This window comes from Sphaerodactylus townsendi, linkage group LG05, assembly GCF_021028975.2.
Source record: "Sphaerodactylus townsendi isolate TG3544 linkage group LG05, MPM_Stown_v2.3, whole genome shotgun sequence".
Lineage (NCBI taxonomy): Eukaryota > Metazoa > Chordata > Lepidosauria > Squamata > Sphaerodactylidae > Sphaerodactylus > Sphaerodactylus townsendi.
The window spans coordinates 126,586,077-126,606,992 of record NC_059429.1 but is presented as its reverse complement, the minus strand read 5'-3'; the positions used below and the strand labels follow the sequence as shown (position 1 = coordinate 126,606,992).

The 20,916-nt window shown below is 45.8% G+C and overlaps 1 protein-coding gene across 2 annotated transcripts in view; it reads right to left on the bottom strand.

The window, feature by feature from the left end:
* OSBPL2 (oxysterol binding protein like 2) overlaps nucleotides 1-4,801 on the bottom strand; it is a 98,241-nt gene extending 93,440 nt beyond the window's left edge. Inside the window, exon 1 of one of the 2 annotated variants that reach the window (XM_048497996.1) lies at nucleotides 4,670-4,801. The gene's annotated coding sequence lies outside the window, so the exon portion shown is untranslated. The remainder of the gene's footprint in view (nucleotides 1-4,669) is intronic. The other variant, XM_048497997.1, reaches the window with a different exon arrangement.
* Between the last annotated feature and the right edge of the window lie 16,115 nt (nucleotides 4,802-20,916).

Here is a 20,916-nt window from a genome sequence, read left to right as displayed (position 1 = left end):
CTAACACCAGGAGAACCTCTACGGTTCTCTGATAAAAATCTCCTGGTGGCCCCCCATCCCAAGGACATGTGATTGGCCTCGACCAGAGCCAAGGTTTTTTCTGCCCTGGCTCCAGCCTGGTTGAACTCTTTGTCAGCCGACACCAGGGTACTGTGGGACCTTAAACAGTTCTGCAGTGCCGGTAAGAAGATGTTCCACCAGGCCTTTGGTTGAGGCCACTTGGATATCCCGATGCCATCTGCCGACCTCCCTTTATCACCTTTAACATCATCTTTAACACTAATGCTGTTTAGTGTTACCTTCTCAATTTGTTGTCCATGCTCGTCTGATTAAATGGGGGATCTATGTTCACACTGGGCTAAGTTGTTTATGGGCTAAAAGTTTCTGCCATCTTGGATTTCAATGTTACATATATTTTTACATTTTTTTATTAATGTTTGTATACTGCCCTGAGCCCAACCTCGATCGGGGAAAGTAGGGTATACATTTAATAAAATTAAAAATAAAATAATCAACACCATGTACAGCTAGCTTCTGCACCAAGTTCACAGAACTCCAGCCTGTGCAGAAAACTGAACAATTGATGACTAACTCACGATGGTCTCACTGAACGGAAGAAGGCTTGAACTGATGTATAACTTTGTAATCAGAGTTGAAATTATTTGACCCCATGCTTCCACCCAATCTTTCTACAAGTCACACAAATGCCAGCTCTCAGACCTCTACGTTCATCTTCTTCAACAAACTGTACATTGTTAATTATATTCACAGAATATATTTTCTTTCTCTCTTCATTACCTGTTACTTGTATTTTTCCCTTTTCAGTGCACAGTTTGATGCTCCATACCAATTAGTGTGAGCAATCTGTGATTTTTTAAAAACAGAATAGACAGTAAAAAAGAAAGGTAGTCTCCTGTTCAAGCACGGAGTAATTACTGACCCACGGGTTGATGTCACATCACAATCCCTTCCCTAGTTGAGCCCTTTGGAGGTGAGGCAGCCTATAGATAGATAGATAGATAGATGGATGGATGGATGGATGGATGGATGGATGGATGGATGGATGGATGGATGGATGGATGGATGGATGGATGGATGGATGGATGGATGGATAGACAGATGGATAGGATGGATAGATAGATAGATAGGATGGATGGATGGATGGATGGATGGATGGATGGATGGATGGATGGATGGATGGATGGATGGATGGATGGATGGATGGATGGATGGATGGATGGATGGATGGATGGATGGATGGATGGATGTTTACTAGGTAAGAACATAAGAAAGAGCCTGCTTGATCCAACCAGAGTCCATCTAGTCCAGCACTCTGCTGCTCGCAGTGGCCCACAAGATGGCTTTGGGAGCTCACATACAGGATGTGAAAGCACCTGGTCTGCTAAGGCTTTTGCAATCTCAGCTCAAGGAGGATCTAGATTGGTAGCAAGATTGGTAGCCATAGCCTATGCCAATGGGGTGGATTGTCATTCCCTTGTCGGCTACAGTTTACCCCACAAGAAGCTGGGTATTCATTTTACCCACCTCAGAAGCTGAGTTAACCACTACCCGGCTACCCGAAACCAACTTCTGTCAGGATCAAACTCAGGTCATGAACGGAACGCACAGAGAGTAACAGCATAAATATTACACAAGCTCTGAACCACACTGACTTTTCAGAGGGATATCAGATTATCGTATCACTGATCAATACACCCGTGAAGAAGGGCTGAGTTTGCAAAAGAGGGCTGACTCTGAAAGAACTAGTTTTGCTTGCACAAAAGCAGCCATGCAGAATATCTGGGAATGGTGTTTTGGCAGCGACAATCGCTTTCTCACTCAGGATGTGAAATATGATTTATGAAGTCCACAAAGTAAGCTGTCATGAATGCTATACCACTCAAGACTACTGAGGAAGAATTCATATTACTTTCACAAAACTCCCACTTACAGAAGTGGAAGCCGCCGGGAAGGTTTGCTCATATTCACCTCCAACACAACTTACAGTGTCTAATGCTTGCCTAAACTCAACAGAATTTTGCAAATGAGATAGTACTGCAGAATCAAGCTTCAATGTATTGAATGACATGGAGAACTGTGCAGAAGTTTATCCATCTAATCAACTGTACAGAATGTCTTGCAGTCTCTCATAAGAGCTCTGCAAAGTGATCGCTACCCTGAACTCAACAGAGATATACTGGGAACACAGCCCACACTTGGCCACTCAAGTGAGAGAACAGCTGACCTGGCTTTGAATCCAGGTCTGAATCCAATGACATTCACAGGGCTACCTTGTGCTTCATTGGGTTCACACAGTCCAAGATAAAAGGAAAGCCTCATCTCACTGATATAGCTTGGGACAGTTGTATGCAACGAAAAAGCAGCCCAAATGAGTGCATACTAAAACATACCCACACCCCATACTATCTGCAGTTCTCCACATTGCACAGCTGATTCTTATCACACTTGCCAACGGAAGTACTTTGCATATGATCCATTGCTGCTCTTTACAAGAATCAAGAAATTGGAACAGTTTGCTGGTCTGTTCCCCGGAGGTGATGATCCCATATCCGGGGTTCCAGTCTGATTATGTTAAAGCTCGTTTTCTAAGTTCTCAAAGCTACCGATCTCCTATCTTCTCGGCAAAGAACATACCTCTTTGCTATTCATGCCACTTCTTGCTACCGATTCCAAAGATTCTATGACCACGTATCAAGAGAATATTCTCTCTTCTTGTCCTGCTAGATCTGTCCTCAGTGTTCTGACAGAAAAGAAGATTTGTATCATAAATTTCCAGCCCTGACCTGGATGACCCAGGCTCCTCCAAACTGCTCAGATCCTAGAAGCTGAGCAGGGTTGGCCCTGATTACCACTTGCGTGGGAGACCGCCAAGGAAGTTCAGGGTTGCTACACAAAATCCGGCAATGGCAAACCACCTCTGTTCATCTCTTGCTTTGCAAACCCTTTCGGGGTCACCATAAACTAGCTGCAATATACCGTCCTTTCCACAACATCATATATTGCCAGTCCAACGGCTAAGCTAGGGAAGCAACATTTGCTGTACACAAGGAACAATAACAAGCTGAGCTCATTCAGTTACTTTCCCCTCCTCATTCACCAACGCTGTTCCTCATCCTGTACTGGGAAGAAAAGTACCCCTTTGCGGGTCTCTTGTTGATACAACCCAGATCAGAGGTGAGAACAGGAAATGTTTCTCTCGGTTTTTCACAGCCACTGAGACGAGGAATCAGTTTTGTACACTGGTTTCATATCCTCAGTTTCACACAGGTATAGACAGAAAATACTGGCCTATATATCAGATAGCACCACATTTTTCAGCAGAACGTCTAGACTGAAGTTAATCTCCAAGCTACAACTGACAGATGAACCACCCAAGGCTGAAGCAACTAGCTTACTAGATCTCTCCACCCAAGAAGGATAATTTCAAGAGCTGGGAAAGAAATTGTTAAAAGAAGGAAGTAGGTTGGCTATCCCCTTCAAGGCTAGGTTATAGTTCTGTACCTGCAAGGCAAAAAGCCTTGCGAATACTTCTTTCACCTTACAGGATGGAGGAGACTCCTGGTCTGGCCAGGATCTCAAGTTACATTATAGGTCCAGAAGGATATTCAGCATCAGAAGCAGAGCAACAAGCCTCAAGTGTGGCTCACACTTACCCCCAGGCATGATAGTATTACCAGTGGGGTCTATGTCCACAATACAAATAAGGTTCCAGCTGACACACATTCCTCTCCTCAATTCCTGTCTTATGCCAAGGTGGCTTAAGGCAAACAAGGTGTGAAAGATCATTTTACTCTACCCAGTCCGAGAACAGGGGAACGTGCACTCCAGCTGAAGGGTGTCCAAACACCAGATTGGAAATATCATTTTTGGTAACAGATTGATTCCGTTCATGACTTCAACCAGGTAAGTACAGCCATAAGACATAAGTAAGGCCTCACTTCCAGAAGCAGGCTTTGTGACACTGGTTAGTAGCATTCAGGCCTGGGGTGGGGACCTTTTTCCTCCATATATTACCCAAGATCAGGTGCTGTCACATGTGGCAGATGGAAGAGTTGAAACTTAAGAAAGTAAAGGGCAGGGGGTGGCTACACACTTTCTAAGCCAAAGATCAGCAACTGGGGGAGGGGGGAGAGGTGAAGAGAACAATTCCTGCCTCCTGATCACCCACATTTCCAACACCCCGGGGGGTGTACCCTAAAGCCATGCAAACAACCTTCAACAGCAGCACTGATGGGCAGAAACCAGAGCACACCTGGATCACCTGCCAACACGATGTCAGCCCATATGGAGCTGAGATTTATGTGTTGAGGGGGGGGGGCGTTGCTTGGCTCTCCCTGCCTGGTTGGGGGGGGGGGAGGGCTTAAGTGAAAAAAGGGGTGCTCCAATCTGCCCCTCCCTCTCCTGGGAAGCTCACTGGCCAGAGAGGCTGAACACTGCTCTTCCCCAGAATGGCTGTAAGAGTATCCAATAATGGGGGTGGGGGGAGAAGGCCTCTTCTCCTCCAGGGGGCTGGGGGGGGGGAACACCTGTTTTCCCCCTCTTTCTGCCCTGCTGCTCACGCCCACCCCCTCTCTAGGCCATGGGGTCACCCTCTCCCCTCCCATCATCCTCTGGTGCGGGGGGACGCCGTTGTCGGTTGGCTGGTTACCTGGCAGCCGGCTCTCGCGCGCACTCTCTCTTCCTCGGGCTGCCTCCCGCGACGCATGCGCGGGCGCGCACTCGCGAAGCCCCCCGACGAAACCCGTTGACACCGAGGCGGAAGTGAGACCCTCTTTCCCCCCGCCCCCTCTTTCCTAATCCCGCCCCCTCCCCTGTTTTGACAGACAAACCGGGCCTAACCAATCCGGTGAGCCAACAGACGGCGGCCAGCTCTCCCCCCCCTTCGCTCTCACTCGCTCCTCCCGCCAGCGGACCAATGGACTGACGGCAAAGGGGCGGGGGTATGCTAATAAGCTGTCTAAGTCTCTAGCCGCTCTTGCCCGCTATAGAGGGCTCGCTCGCGCGTCGTCCTCCGCCCCCCGCGCGCCACAGGGCGTCGAGGTGGTGAGGCGGATTAGCCAATACGCTTCCCTCTTTCTGTAAATGGGCGGGTTTATGCAAATGAAGAAATCTCGTCGATCACCTTTTTGCGTAATTGGGTAGCGCCGTGTCAGGCGCCGGGTGGGGCGTTGAGCTGCTGTGATGTTGAATGCATAGTGTGTATATATGTATATTTATCCAGTTGTGAAACTCCTCTTGAATTAATGTTGCTTTCACTGTTTGAACGCAAACGGTTTTAAGGCATTTTACGAAGATGTTTTACCTGCTTTAGGTCCTGAGCTTTCATGCCAACCTCCAGGTGGTGGCTGGAGATCTCTCGCCATTCCACCTTATCCCCAGGCTTATCTCTCGCCGTTTCAGCTTATCCCCTGGAGAAAACGGTCGCTTTGGAAAATGGACCTCATGACATTATACCTAACATTATCCCTCCCACTCTCCACCCCACCCCCACCCCCGGCTCCTGAAATGTCCAGGTATTTTCCAGTCCAGAGCTGGCAACCCTAGTTGCCAGGGTGTGGGTCCCTTTTGTCTGGTGTGAAATTCAGCCAATAATCACACATACCAGTGGAAAGCCAAGTTATGTTTTCTTATTTGCACAGATAGGAAAATATCATAATAGTGCAATCCTAAAGAGTTACTTACGTCTAAACCCATTTCATTTCAGTGGGTTTAGATTGGAGTAACTCTTTAGGATTGTACTGTAAGTGACAAGGGAATCACTTCCAGATCTTCTGAAATTTGATACAAATTTCCATGGTAGTTATATACCTTTTTTCAGGGCCTGACTCAGTGGTGGGATTCAAATAATTTAACAACTGGTTGTTTACAAGTACCATGTTAACAACTGGTTTCTGCTGAAGTGGTGTGAACCTGCTGAATCCCACCTCTGGGCTGGCTGCAAGCCTCTTCTGACCCATGAGATTCTCCTGTTACACCCCCAAAGTTCCTGTCCAATCTCCAGGTTTCCCCTGGAGTAATATCGAGTTCTCTGAGTTCCCTCTTGTTGCCCACAGCTGACCCCAGACTTTACAAAATACAAAACGTTTTCTTTTAGCTGATCAGGAATGTTTTAAGACTAGAGTACAGTCTCAAGGTTAGAGTGCTTGTCAACCTTTGGGCCCTTATCCAATCATGTAATGCAAAGAGTTCTTAGAATAAACATTTCATTTTTACAACCTTCACCTAAGGCAGGAGGTGTTCACCTGATCATTCTCTCAGGGTAAAGAAGGGCATATAAATATTTTAAATAAACACGAACAGAAACATTCTGTTTCCCTTTCTGCCATCAGATTTGCTGCTTGCTTGGTATCTTATAAAGGGAAATCTTATTTTAGCAGCGTAATCATAGCAATGGTAATTCTCATTTGTTAAAATGATGTTACCGCCCCAGGAAAATAAACAAAATATTTTCCTGAGTCAGGTTACCTGCCTGGACGCAGAGATTTTTGCTGCTCAGAAGCCTCCATAAGGTTCACAGGGAACGTATATGTATGTTTGTGCCAATGGACACAATAAGGAAAACGCTGCAGTGTATTTTTAGCAAAGAGCTCATTGCTCTTGCAACAGCAACCCTAGTCTCCTACCTTTCAAGTAATTGAGGGGACCGATATATCAATGCCAGCATTATGACAGATTGTGCCAATGTGATGTGGTTTCCCTCTTGTTTATGCCCCTCTAAAATGTAATAAAAGCCCCCTTTAGAGTTGAATTTATTATTTTCTTACTGTTTAGGATTTTAGTTTGAGTAGGTTCCCCAATTAGCTTAAGGTTTTGTTATTGTTAATTTAGGAGATTCTTATGTATCTTTATTGTACTATGTTCCCTAATGTTTAAGTTTAGAAATGTCATTTTTGGAATTTGTGTCTGTTAGCAAAAGCAGTAGCCTGTAGAGGCTGATATTAAGGGACAAGGAAGTTGGCTCTGGAATGCAGCTTAGACCAACACCCAGCTGACTCCTTAGCAAAGACAAAAGACCACCTTTGGACTTGCAAATTAAATCTGGTGGCAGCACCCAGAGGTCCCCAGTCGTTGGAAGACGTGCAGGGACCACCATTGGACAGTTTGAACTTTTCTTTGTTGTAAAGATGAGGAGCGGGAGCCTCAGGGCATTACTGGAGGAAACAGCCATCTGATAAAGAAGATAGCTGGGTGCGGTAGCAAGCCCACCTGGATTTCCTGAATGGACTGTTATCTGCTCTCCCTTCAGCACCATTGTGAGATCCCGCGAGAAGACATTTGACAGCGGGATTTTGTAATCCCATTCAGAAGTTGTAACTGTATTCAGAAGTTGTAACTTTTTTATTGTTGTTTTCTTATTGGTGTTTGGTGAGGGACTTGCCCCCTTACCTCCCCTTTTACCTGTCCCTTTGCCCCTTTGAAGTTGGGGAATAAAAGTTCTTTAACTGGGTTGAAAGAGCGCGATTCTCCTGCCCGAGCTGTGACCACCATCTCCAAATAAAATCCTTTTGCTTTGAAGACCATCGGCTTCCTGCGCCTCATTAAGTTGCTGAGCTGAAATCACTTATTGTTACCCGAGCAGCAGTGGTAACAATGACACCGCAGTTCTCAGCATCAAAGATTCCTTCAGTTCCTCATATGTCACCTCAGGCTCTCGTGCAGTGAAGAAGAGAAGAAGAACTTGGATTTATACTCCGCTTTTCTCAACCAAAAGGGGTCTCAAAGTGGCTTACAAACTCCTTTCCCTTCTTCTACCCACAACAGGCACCTTGTGAGGTCGGTGGGGCTGAGAGAGCTCTGAAGAACTGTGACTAGCTCAAGGTTGACTAGCAGGCTTCATGAGTAGGAGCATGTCATGTGTCAGTGCTAACCCTTGAAGGCATGGACCAACAACACCATCTTATGCAGCACATTTATTGCATGTAGACATGCACACATCAAACAACTTAGCAGGAAGCGTTAGCAACATAAAACATTCAGCACATATTAAAACTCTCATGCTGTTCCAAGATTAATCAATGTTTTGCATTTTCCGCCCAGCAACAGCCTTCACACCTGCAACAGAAACTGCAGAGTGTTCTATCAGTCAATGTCACTACATCTGTTGCTATGTCAGCTTCCACAATACTGATGGGGTTTGAACTTGTTAATTCTTGAAGCCATATTACATGACACAGACCAAAGCAATCAATAGAATGAGGCATCTAATAAGCGGTATAAATGATCCCGGTGGCTATAGGGCCTGGAAGAATGGCATGTGTGGGAAGGGTCTGCAGTGGGAAGGTAGAGTTGGTAATATTTTCCAGTTTAGTCTCAATATTGCCATACAGTCCACTCTCCAAAGAAGTGCCATACAGCAGTGGCATAGCACCCAGGGGAAAGGAGGGCATGACGCCCCAGGTGGAGCACCAGCAGAGGCGTGGCAGGGGCTGGCATAGCACCCAGGGGGAAGGGGGGCATGACACCCCAGGTGGAGCACCAGCAGAGGCGTGGCAGGGGCTGGCATAGCACCCAGGGGGAAGGGGGGCATGACGCCCCAGGTGGAGCACCAGCAGAGGCGTGGCAGGGGCTGGCATAGCACCCAGGGGGAAGGGGGGCATGACGCCCCAGGTGGAGCACCAGCAGAGGCGTGGCAGGGGCATTCCGGGGCGTGGCAGGGGATGGCACGGAGGGGCGCAGTTTCCCCTCGTTCTGCCTCTGCCATACAGTCTACCCTCAATTTTTCTCCAGGGGAACCAACCTTAGTAATCTGCTGATTAATTGCAATAGTGGGAAATCTCTAGGTGCCATCCAAATGTTCACAATTCTACCCCACCCCCACAGGCAGAAGTGCCTCCGCACCCACCAAAACCGACCACAACCCCCAACCCGCAATGTTGACATTTCTGTGTTATATTATAGAAATTCCTGGCTGCTATTTGTGGAAATTATTTGTTTAGCCTTTAATAATATCTATTTGTGACTCCTGACTTTGCTGGTTCTTCTGTGAGATAACTACTTCCCCTGTCATAACTACGTCAAAATGGCATTTTCCTGTCTTTTCTGAACCGTCGAAAATAGGTTTAGATGTTGATAATCGAGGCAGAAAGTCACTTTCCGATGGCCCAGGTTACTGGAAGGAAGCATCTTTAATTTCCCGTGGGCTGGCAGGAGCTGGCATCACTGCGAGTCATGATTTGTATGCCTTGAATTTGGCATGCTTCACATCCCATTAGATTTGCACTTGCCAGATCTGGAAAGTGTGTGTGTGTGGGAGGGGTGTGTGTTTCTGATCAGCTGCTAATTAGAATCCCTGGACTTCAGCTTCTGACTAGCAACAGTTCCAGTTAGTTGCTCCTGGACTCCTAGGAGCAACTCAAAAGCAAGTGGTATAAATGGACTGAAACTCTCCAAACAGTGTTACCACCCAACTCACTCCGCTGCTGCATTCATGAAAAGAGAAATCAAAGGAAACTGACAGCAAAAGCTACAATGGAAGCAGATATTTTATCTGTGCTCATAAGCCTGCATGTATTAAAAGCTACAGATGTATAGAGATTTATATATATACATTTAAAATATAAGCTGCCTTTCTGCATAGCCAGGGCCACCACAGCAACTAACTGTTAAAAGCAAAGCATTAGATAACAAATTTTGCTGGGGGACAATGTTATGGTTAATATGGCAGAGTTAATATAGAAGAAGAAAAAGAGTTTGGATTTATATCCCACCTTTCTCTCCTCTAAGGAGACTCACGGTGGCTTACCAGCTCCTTTCCCTTCCTCTCCCCACAACAGGCACCTTGTGAGGTAGGTGGGGCTGAGAGAGCCCTGAAGAACTGTGACTAGCCCAAGGTCATGCAGCAGGAATGTATGTAGGAGTGCGGAAACACATCTGGTTCACCAGATAAGTCTCTGCCACTCAAATGGAGGAGTGAGGAATCAAACCCAGATCTCCAGATTAGAATCCACCTGCTCTTAACCACTACACTATGCAGAGTTATATAGCAAAGGAGAGACCTGTAGAAACGTGTAACTCCATGAAATGGATGGGAAGAACAATGGACACCCAGAGAAAGAGGAGGGATCAGAGGGCAACTCCCAGGATAAGACAAAGAGAGGGACATCCCATTCAAAGAGATAACAATTATTCACACTTGGAGTGATGTAGTGCCCCCTAGTGTCTAGCAGACTTCGGACAACCCCACAAGATTTTCAGGTTGAGAGACGTTCGAGACTGGATTTCCTTGGTGGTCTCCCATCCAAACACTAACTGGGGCCAACTTTGCTTAGCAGGGCTGGTCATAAATTTTTGAGGGCGCAGACACAGATGCTGCCCCTGCTACTTAGTTTTCTAATTCCAACAGGATTGGACTAGCTTGCTTGGGCCATCCAAGCGAGGGCTGGTAAATAGGATTGCCAGTCTCCAGTTGGCACCTGAAAATCTCCTGCTATTATAATTGCTCTCTAGATGAATAGCATTAGTTCCCCTGGAGAAAATGACTGCTCTGGAGGATGGCCTGTATGGGTTCTGGATTGACAACTGGAGATTTGATTGGTTGTGCAGTTGCCACCACAACATAAGAAACAGAACCATTGAGTTGGAAGGGGCCACATAGAAGAAGAAGAGGAGGAGTTTGGATTTATATCTTTCCTTCCCCTTAAGGAGATTCAAGGTGGCTTACAAGCCCCTTTCCTTTCATCTCCCCACAACAGACACACCTTGTTTGGCAGGTGGGGCTGAGAGAGTTCTGAGAGAACTGGAACCAGCCCAAGGTCACCCAGTAGGAATGTAGGAGTGGGGAAACAAATCTGGTTGAACTCCACCACTCAGGTGGAGGAGTGGGGAATCAAACCCAGTTCTCCAGGTTAGAATCCACCTGCTCTTAACCACTATGCCACACTGGCATCTAGACAAACCTCTGATCAATGCAGGATGAGTCTAAAGCATATGCTGCCACAGGAGGTGGTGATGGCCACTAACCTGGATAGCTTTAAAAGGGGCTTGGACAGATTTATGGAGGAGAAGTCGATTTATGGCTACCAATCTTGATCCTCTTTGATCTGAGATTGCAAATGCCTTAACAGACCAGGTGCTTGGGAGCAACAGCCACAGAAGGCCATTGCGTTCACATCCTGCATGTGAGCTCCCAAAGGCACCTGGTGGGCCACTGCGAGTAGCAGAGTGCTGGACTAGATGGACTCTGGTCTGATCCAGCTGGCTTGTTCTTATGTTCTTATATTCTTATCCCTAGCGTGTGTTTGTCCAGCCGACTGCCAATGAATGGGGGAGCTCATCACCTTAGACAGCCAACTCCACTGCTGAACAAGTCTCAAGGTAAAAAAAAATGTGCTTAAATCTAGCCAGCATCTTTTCTGCCCATAATTTATCCCTCTTATTGCAAGTCCTCTCCTCTGCTGCCAACTGGAACAGCTCCCTTGCCCTCCTCTAAATGACAGCCTTTCAGAAACTTCAATCAGGTTATCCCTCAACTGCCCCTTTTCCAGACTGAACATTTCCAAGTCCCTTAGCCTTTACTTATAAGGTTTGATCTCCAGACCCCTGATCATCCTTACTGCTCTCCTCTGGTCCCGCTCCATTCTGTTCCTATCCTTTTTGAACCGAATCCTTCAGAACCGCATACAGTACTCCAGGTACAGCCTGACCAATGCGGTATACAGTGGGACTATTACATCTTTCAGTTTGGATGCTATGCCCCTGTTGATACACTCCAGGATCGCATTAGCCTTTTTAACTGCTGTATCACATCGATTGCTCTTATTCGGTTTACAGGAAAGTGTTATTTGAACTGCAGCCATGCTGATTAGATTGGAGAACAGGATATCACTCATATATCCTAATAAATAATATATATAGAATGTGGAAATGAATAATAACATACTGTATTGTTTACTGAGGAGAGTACTGATAAAATAACATGTGAAAACAGACGACACGAAGAACAGATTGTGCAACTGCAAAAGAATTCCTGGATTTGAATGACAGACAGATACATGCATACTGTTAGCTGTGATTGATGCGCAGTACATAGCTGCCAACTTTTAGCTGGCCCTGGGCTGTCAGCCCTTGGAAGACTGGAAGGAGCGGGAGCTTCTGCAAATAGCATCCCATAATACCACAATGCTACCTCAGCTCTGAAGCTGGAGTGTTATCACTGTATTGCAGGACTCTCTAAGACAGGGGTCTGCAACCTGTGGTTCTCCAGATGTTCATGGACTACAATTCACATCAGCCCCTGCCACCATGGCCAATTGGCCATGGTGGCAGGGGCTGATGGGAATTGTAGTCCATGAATATCTGGAGAGCCACACGTTGCAGACCCCTGCTCTAAGATTTTCCCCAAATCTAGTACTATAGAGTTTCCCCAAAAACTTTATAGTAAATCCACAGAGTTTAGGAGAAATCCCGATGTGTTCTGAGATGTGGTGATGTCACGTCCAGTTACACAGAGGAAGTGATGTTGCAGGATACTGTATTAGCCCCTCCCACATTTCTCTCCACTGCCCAACCAAGTGACAATGGTACAAGGCCACGGCCAGGAGAATTCCACTAAAGTTACATGTAATAAACAGCACTTTTCTAAACTAGGATGCAATACTCCTTGAGTTTAAATATTGAAACATCTGCTTTCAGTTTAAATGGACAGGATGCTTCATAAATCGACTCAGAAATTGTGATCACCGGTAGAGTTGCCAGCCTCCAGGTGGTGGCTGGAGATCTCCTGGGATTACAGGCGACAGAGATCAGTCTTGCTGGAGAAAATGGCTGCTTTAGGAGGTGGACTCTATGGCTTTAAACCTCCTCAAACCCCTCCCTTCTCAAATCCCACTCCCTCAGGCTCCACCCCCAAAGTATCCAGATATCTCCCAACCAGCAAACCTAACTTTGGACTCCCCCACCTCTCTGTTTATTGATGGGTAACCTACAACCAAACCTTTGGGATATGCCATTCAAATTTGGCACACCATATAGAGCCATGGTGGCGAACCTTTGGCACTCCAGATGTTACGGACTACAATTCCCATCAGCCCCTGTCAGCATGGCCAATTGGCCATGCTGGTAGGGGCTGATGGGAATTGTAGTCCGTAACATCTGGAGTGCCAAAGGTTCGCCACCACGGATATAGAATGAGCCTATGGATCAGTTATGTTAAGATGGGACACGAACGTAGAGAGAGAAACAGAACCATGTAGATGTTTCCACCACACCACATCTCACGCAGACCATAACATCCAGGAAAGGACTGTTCTGCCTCATAAATTGTCTCTCTCATTTGGAGAAGGCTGGACACTTATGTAAAACTTAAGCTGTTGCTCTCCCTCCCCATCTAGAAAAAAAAAACCCGAGAAAAATGTGTCTCTAGACTTTCTTTAGCTCTTTGTTTGGCTTTCTTTACTCTGTTGGGCAAAGAACACATTTGGAGCAGAAAGGAATGGTGGCGCGGGGGGGATGCTTTCATTATTATTCACCGTGCCGTCTCACAAGTTCAACGTTATTTTTGTCTATCCCAGTGAGTTTTCAAGCCAGCAAGGAAGCAAGTTGTTAGACAGCAGAATGGTTGTCAGGAGCAAAGAAAGGATTCGAGGAAGCAAAGGGACAGTCGGGGGATTAATTAGTCCAAATGAAGCCAGTATAGCAGCCCTGCATGCATCTGGCGATCCCGAAAGCGAAGAAGTTGGAGCCAGCTTTTCGTGGAAAAGGGAAATTGGCTAGCTTACTTGCATAACTGGAGAGTTCTGGAACTTTAGCCAGGATGTAGAGGGCCTCAGAATTGGATCTCTCCTCCACCCTTCCCACTGCTTGACTTATTGGACTGGGTTTCATTCAAAGCAAGAGACGTCTCCTTCCCGGTATTCACTAAATACAATTTTCACTGGAATTTGTACTATACGTGAAATTATAGGGAGGTGGTTTGTTTGAGTGTCAACAACATTACTAATTTCTGCAGCGTACACATTTTGGGTGTCTCCCTTACCCATTCAGCAACTGGAAAATCAGAGGCCCCTTCCGCACATGCAGAATAATGCACTTTCAATCCATTTTCACAATTGTTTGCAAGTGGACTTTGCTATTCCGCACTCGGCCCCTTCCGCACGTGAAAAATAACGCACTTTCAATCCACTTTCAACGTACTTTGAAGTTGGATTTCACTGTTTTTCCTGTCACTGTGTAAACTGCCTTCTGTAGCTGTAGCCTTTCATTTGGCCCTGACTGTTTTCCTAATATCCTTTGTTGATATAGCCTTGCGGTGCCATTCTGCTTACTGAAGATCGAAATCAATGGGCTTAGACTGAAATCACTCTACTGAGGATTTCCCATCAATAAGTTTCAGATCAAGACTGTTGGTTTGGGAATCTTGAGAGAGCTGAACGTGATTTCTTCCAGATTGAATTGAAATGCCATTTACAGGCCATGGGTGACAGTTCAGAAATGTCTCAGTGTGTGAGGGGAAGTCAGAGAGGCCAAGCAATGCACTGAGAATCACCATGTACACCAGCATGGTGTAGTGGTTAACAGCATGGTGCAGTGGTGGACTCTAACCTAGAGAACCAGGTTTGATTCCTCCCTACTTCTCCAACATGAGCAGTGGATTCTAATCTGGTGAACAGGGTTTGTTTCTCCATTCCTCCACATGAAGAGTTCTCTCCAAACTCTCTCAGCCCCACCTACTTCGTACCTTCGGGACCGTCTTACCCCATATGTCCCTGTACGGCCTCTGCGTTCGGCAGAGGCTAATTTGCTGGTTGTCCCTAGCCCCTCGATGATGCGGCTGGCCTCTACCCGGGCCAGGGCCTTTACAGCCCTGGCCCCTGCCTGGTGGAACACTCTACCACCAGCTATCCGGGCTCTGCAGGATCTTGGAGAGTTCCGCAGGGCCTGTAAGACCAAATTGTTCCACCGGGCGTTTGGAGGGGCCGGCCGCTGATGTTTGCCCTTCTCCTCCCCCTTTTTATATTCTGGGCCCCTTAATTCCTATGGGGCCCTCAGCTCTCTGGTTTGTTTCTTCTAGGGTGGGTTTATAAAGTTTTATGAAATTTTATGCTGGATGCCGATGTAATTTTGTTTAATCCGCTGTTTTACATGGGGCTTTAATGTGATTGTTTGTTATTATGTTGTTCACCACCCTTCGGGAGTGGGTTTGATTCCTTCGGGAGTGGGTTCCTTCGGGATTCCTTGATTCCTTCGGGAGTGGGTTTGATTCCTTGATTCCTTCGGGAGTGGGTTTGATTCCCTTCGGGAGTGGGGCGGTATATAAAACTGACGATAGATAGATAGATAGATAGATAGATAGATAGATAGATAGATAGATAGATAGATAGATAGATAGATAGATAGATAGATAGATAGATAGATAGATAGATAGATAGATAGATAGATAGATAGATAGATAGATAGATAGATAGATAGATAGATAGATAGATAGATAGATAGATAGATAGATAGATAGATAGATAGATGTGTCTGTTGTGGGGACAGGAAGGGAAGGAGTTTGTAAGCCGCTTCGAGACACCTTATGCTGATAAAAGTGTGGTTTAAATCCAAACTACTACTCCTCTTCTTCTTCTCCTCTTGACCAAGATACCCTCTGCCCCTCCCCACCATCTATGTACATATGTGCAGTCAAGTTGTAAACCAACTTGTGGCAACCCCAGCAAGCAGCTTTCAAGGCAAGTGAGAGGCAGGGGTGGTTTGCCATTGCCTTCCTCTACGGAGTCTTTCTTGGTGATCTCCCACGAGGGATTCCAGCCTCCAGGGGGGGACCCCCAGAATTACAGCTCATCTCCAGATTACAGATGTCACTTCTGGAGAAAATGAATGCGTTGGCGTGTTGACTTTATGGCATTATACCTCACTGAGATCACATCTGCAAATCACCAGGTGTTTTCCAACCTGGATTTGGCAAGTCAACCCCCCAGCCTGAGTACAAAACAGTTGTTACTTTATTGAGATATAATGCACTCATTTCTGCTATTCTTGAAGGGAGGTATAAGAAAAATCCACTAGAATAATGTAAATGTACATGCAGAGATGGGAATGTGGAATCTCTGGAAAATGTTTTTGACTGTGAAATGTATAAATATATTAGAGAAGACTTGATTGCTCCTATAATTGAAGGTAGAAATGGAAGATTTTATCTTTCTTTTATGTTATCAGACAAAAACCAGGAGGTGGTGGTGAAATATGGTTGGCTTGCCTCCAAGATAAGAAAATTGTGGGATAGCCAGCCTTTGGATGTATTTTAGTAGTAATATTTTATTGCTGCAATTACATTTTAAAACCACTGTTTAGGACTATTTTAATGTGGAGCAATTGTATGAACCACAAATTGTATGAACCACAAAGGATTACGAAGAGCTCCAAGCAGACCTTGATAAATTAGGTGAGTGGGCTAAGAAATGGCAAATGCAGTTCAGTGTAGCAAAATGCAAAGTGATGCACATAGGGGCAAAAAATCCAAACTTCACATACACGCTACAGGGGTCAGTGCTATCAGTCACAGACCAGGAAAGGGATTTGGGCATCTTAATTGATAGTTCCATGGGAATGTCAACTCAATGCATGGCAGCTGTGAAAAAGGCAAACTCTATGCTGGGGATAATTAGGAAAGGAGTTGATAATAAAACTGAAAGGATTGTCATGCCCTTATATAAAGCAGTGGCACGACCGCACTTGGAGTACTGTGTTCAGTTCTGGTCGCCACATCTCAAAAAAAAGGGACATCGAGTAAGGGAGATAGAAAAAAAAAAGTGCAGAGAAGGGCCTTAGCAAGGATGATTGAGGGACTGGAGCACTGCTTCTTTATGAGGAAGAAGGCTGCAGCGTTTGGGACTCTTTAGTTTGGAGAGGAGACGTCTGAGGGGGGATATGATTGAAGTCTATAAAATTATGCATGGGGTAGAAAATGTTGACAGAGAGAATTTTTTCTCTCTTTCTCACAATACTAGAACCAGGGGGCATTCATTGAAAATGCTGGGGGGAAGAATTAGGACTAATAAAAGGAAACACTTCTTCACGCAACGTGTGATTGGTGTTTGGAATATGCTGCCACAGGAGGTGGTGATGGCCGCTAACCTGGATAGCTTTAAAAAGGGCTTGGACAGATTTATGGAGGAGAAGTCAATCTATGGAGGAGAAGTCAATTTATGGAGGAGAAGTCAATCGCAGTGGCACCTGGTGGGCCACTGCGAGTGTAACCTCAGCTTGTGGGTTCTGTGGGGCAGTACTTGGAAGGAGTTGCAAAGAACCAAATTTAAACAAAACAGTTTACTTTACTTAACAAATAACACTATTAAAACATTTAACATTTACACTTTGCAGTCCTGTTAAGTTTGCATTTTCAAGTCCTTATTTACAGTCTACTGATATTGCCAAGTCCAATTCTTCTTTGCTGGTGGTTGGTTTTGAAGACTTCTGAGGCTTGGTGAATGGGCTTCAAGATGATGAAGGTTCCCAGAAAACTCTCACCATTTACATACACAAAAACCCTGAAACAATAAATTCTAACATTTACAATATAGCAAAAAAATAAACTCCCTTCCCACTAGTTCCCCACAACATTGCAGTTACCTTAAACAAGGTGTTAAGGGCTTAATAAAATCAATCAAGGTCCCAGCCTGGTAGTCTCGCTTCCTCCAACCTCATGAGTTCTGCAGCATTCTACTTCATTTCAGACTCCACCCCTTTCTGGGTCATCCCATTCTGACACAGGGGTTACACGAGTAGCAGAGAGCTGGACTAGATGGACTTTGGTCTGATCCAGCTGGCTTGTTCTTATGTTCTTATGTTCTTATGGCTACCAATCTTGATCCTCCTTGATCTCAGATTGAAAATGCCTTAGCAGACCAGGTGCTCAGGAGGAGGAGCAGCAGAAGGCCATTGCTTTCACATCCTGCATGTGAGCTCCCAAAGGCACCTGGTGGGCCACTGCGAGTAGCAGAGAGCTGGACTAGATGGTCTGCTCCAGCAGGCTAGTTCTTATGTTCTTATGTCCTTATGTTTCAGATTTTATGTTTTAATGTAGCTATGAAATTATGTGCTGGTGGTGGATAGCTAACCCTATGTCTTTTAGTAATAATGTTTTATTATTGTCATTTTAAAACCACTGCATCAGACTATTTTAACGTGAAGGAATTATATCTGTTATGTTTTAAATTGGCTATGAAACTATGTGCAGGTCTTGAACCATATTAAAGACAATAACTCTATCTATGTATTGTCGAAGGCTTTCACGGCCGGAATCACTTGGGTGCTGTGTGGTTTCCGGGCTGTATGGCCGTGTTCTAGCAGCATTCTCTCCTGACGTTTCGCCTGCATCTGTGGCTGGCATCTTCAGAGGATCATCTTCAGAGAATCCTCTGAAGATGCCAGCCACAGATGCAGGCGAAACGTCAGGAGAGAATGCTGCTAGAACACGGCCATACAGCCCGGAAACCACACAGCACCCAAATAACTCTATCTGTCCACCTATCTATTCCTGGTGACCAGGCCATCTTATCTCCCATCCAATTCTCAAACCTGGCTTAGGGCCTTTCCCCTCTCCTCAAGTAGCGCGGGGTCCCCCGGCACTCCCCACTACAGGGGCGCCGACAACGCAGCCGCCCCGACGCTGCCACTGTCGCGCCCCCTCAGCGTGTGGCATCACTGGCGCTCTTGTAAATGGTGCCTTTTGATGACCCTGTGTAGAGCACGGGGTTGTGGGGACGCCCGGGCGCACGCCAGAAATGACGCGCACTGAGAGCAGCGCGCGGCATAGGGGGGGTCGTGGTAAGTGGGGAAACACCCTTAGTTTCCAAGGTCTGACAAGAAGAAGAAATAAGATGAAAGGAGGAGGAGGAGGAGGAGGAGGAGGAGAAGACGAAGACGACGAAGACGACGACGAAGACGAAGACGAAGACGAAGAAGAAGAAGCAGCAGCAGCAGCAGCAGCAGCAGCAGCAGCAGTAGCAGCAGCGTTTGACTGACCCATAAAGCAGGTACGAAATCAAAAGGCCCTAGATTGGATCAAGGAGCCACAAATAAGGAACCAGTTGCAAAACTAGACTGCTGTACTTTATAGCCAAAGGTCTGAACTGACCTGAGCTCATTTGACCAATCTGATCTATGGCTGGTGATGACAGTTAACTACATAGCCCTATTACTGGTCATGTAGCTTGGACGGTGTGGTGGGTTAGAGTGAAATGGTGGGAGCTTATCTGCAGCTGAGCGCTTGCCGTTGTAGCTCACCATTTCATCTTCGCTAATTGGATGGAATGTGACTCCGCGGTTCTCAGCCGAGGACTCTTATCTCAGTTGCAAAAGGTCGCAGCTTACTGAATCTCAAGCCGTAGCACAGTAATTTTCAAATTTAAACTCTTCTCTTGTAAGTCTGAAACCTGAACCAATGCGTCAGAGAACAAGAAACTGTGCTAAGTGACTCAGTTTACTGACAGGACAGAGGTGCAAATTACATGTCTTTCTATTTATACTCCTCTGGGCTCCCAAAGACTGGAATTTGAAAAGCTTCCCAAGCAAAATATAGACAAGCAAACCTGTTAGATTCAATACACAAGAAAGAAAACCAGCTTTCTGCCACAGTGGAAAACACATTTCTTCCAGTGTTAAGTATATATTCAATACACCGTTGCAAATAGTATGATTTAGTGAGAAAATAGAGCCTTACTTGCAGATGTATCTTACAAATAGGAGCATCATACGTTGCCAATGGGAGACCTGCAAGGACTTGCAGGGGGTATCGCATTTTCTCTCCCCGTTTCCTCTTTCTGTTCTCTGAATTTCCCGATAGCTTCCCCACTTTCACTATTTGCTTATTAATTATTAAAAGCACGTACATTCCATGTCCCACCTTTCTATAGCCGTCTTCAAGGCAGCTGACAAAGTGCAATAAAACGCAACAAAACCAAGAACAATAAAACCAAATAAATTACACTAAAATCATAGGATACCATTTTAAAAGTCATTAAAACACCCCCGTAAAACCATAAGCAGCGACGAGCAGCAGTGGCGTAGGAGGTTAAGAGCTCGTGTATCTAATCTGGAGGAATCGGGTTTGATTCCCAGCTCTGCCGCTTGACCTGTGGAGGCTTATCTGGGGAATTCAGATTAGCCTGTGCACTCCCACACACGCCAGCTGGGTGACCTTGGGCTAGTCACAGCTTCTCGGAGCTCTCTCAGCCCCACCTACCTCACAGGGTGTTTGTTGTGAGGGGGGGAGGGGAAAGGAGATTATAAGCCCCTTTGAGTCTCCTGCAGGAGAGAAAGGAGGGATATAAATCCAAACTCCTCTTCTTCTTCTTCTTCTTCTTCTTCTTCTTCTTCTTCTTCTTCTTCTTCTTCTTCTTCTTCTTCTTCTTCTTCTTCTTCTTCTTCTTCTTCTTCTTCTTCTTCTTCTTCTTCTTCTTCTTCTTCTTCTTCTTCTTAAGTTTCCTCGTGTCTTTTCCACCCACACGCCCCTCAACCGTTATCTGTTCCTCTGTCTTCAGCCTTCTCTCCTTCCCTCCCCTGGCAGCTTCTACCAGCAACAACTATGGCCCAGTTGTGTGGTTCAGTGAAGAACCTCCTGAGGGGGTACCTCATTTTCCCCTGTACCCCTTCCCCACACTCATTCCCCTTTCCTTCCTCTTGGCAAACACCCATATCCTCAGCTTTGCCTGCTTCCTCCTTTTCTTTCTGCCCACAAACCAGCCTTCCTTTTATCTGCATCAGCATCTTCAGGTATATCAGGTGTTTATTTCATCTGTACCCCAACTTTCTCCACAGTGTGGACCCAAGGCAGCTTAAATCATTCTCCTCTCCTCCATTTTATCTCATTACATCCCCATGAGGTAATTTGGCTGAGTATGTATAACTGCCTCAGCATTGGAGTATGTATAACTGGAGTATGTATAACTGGAGCAGCAG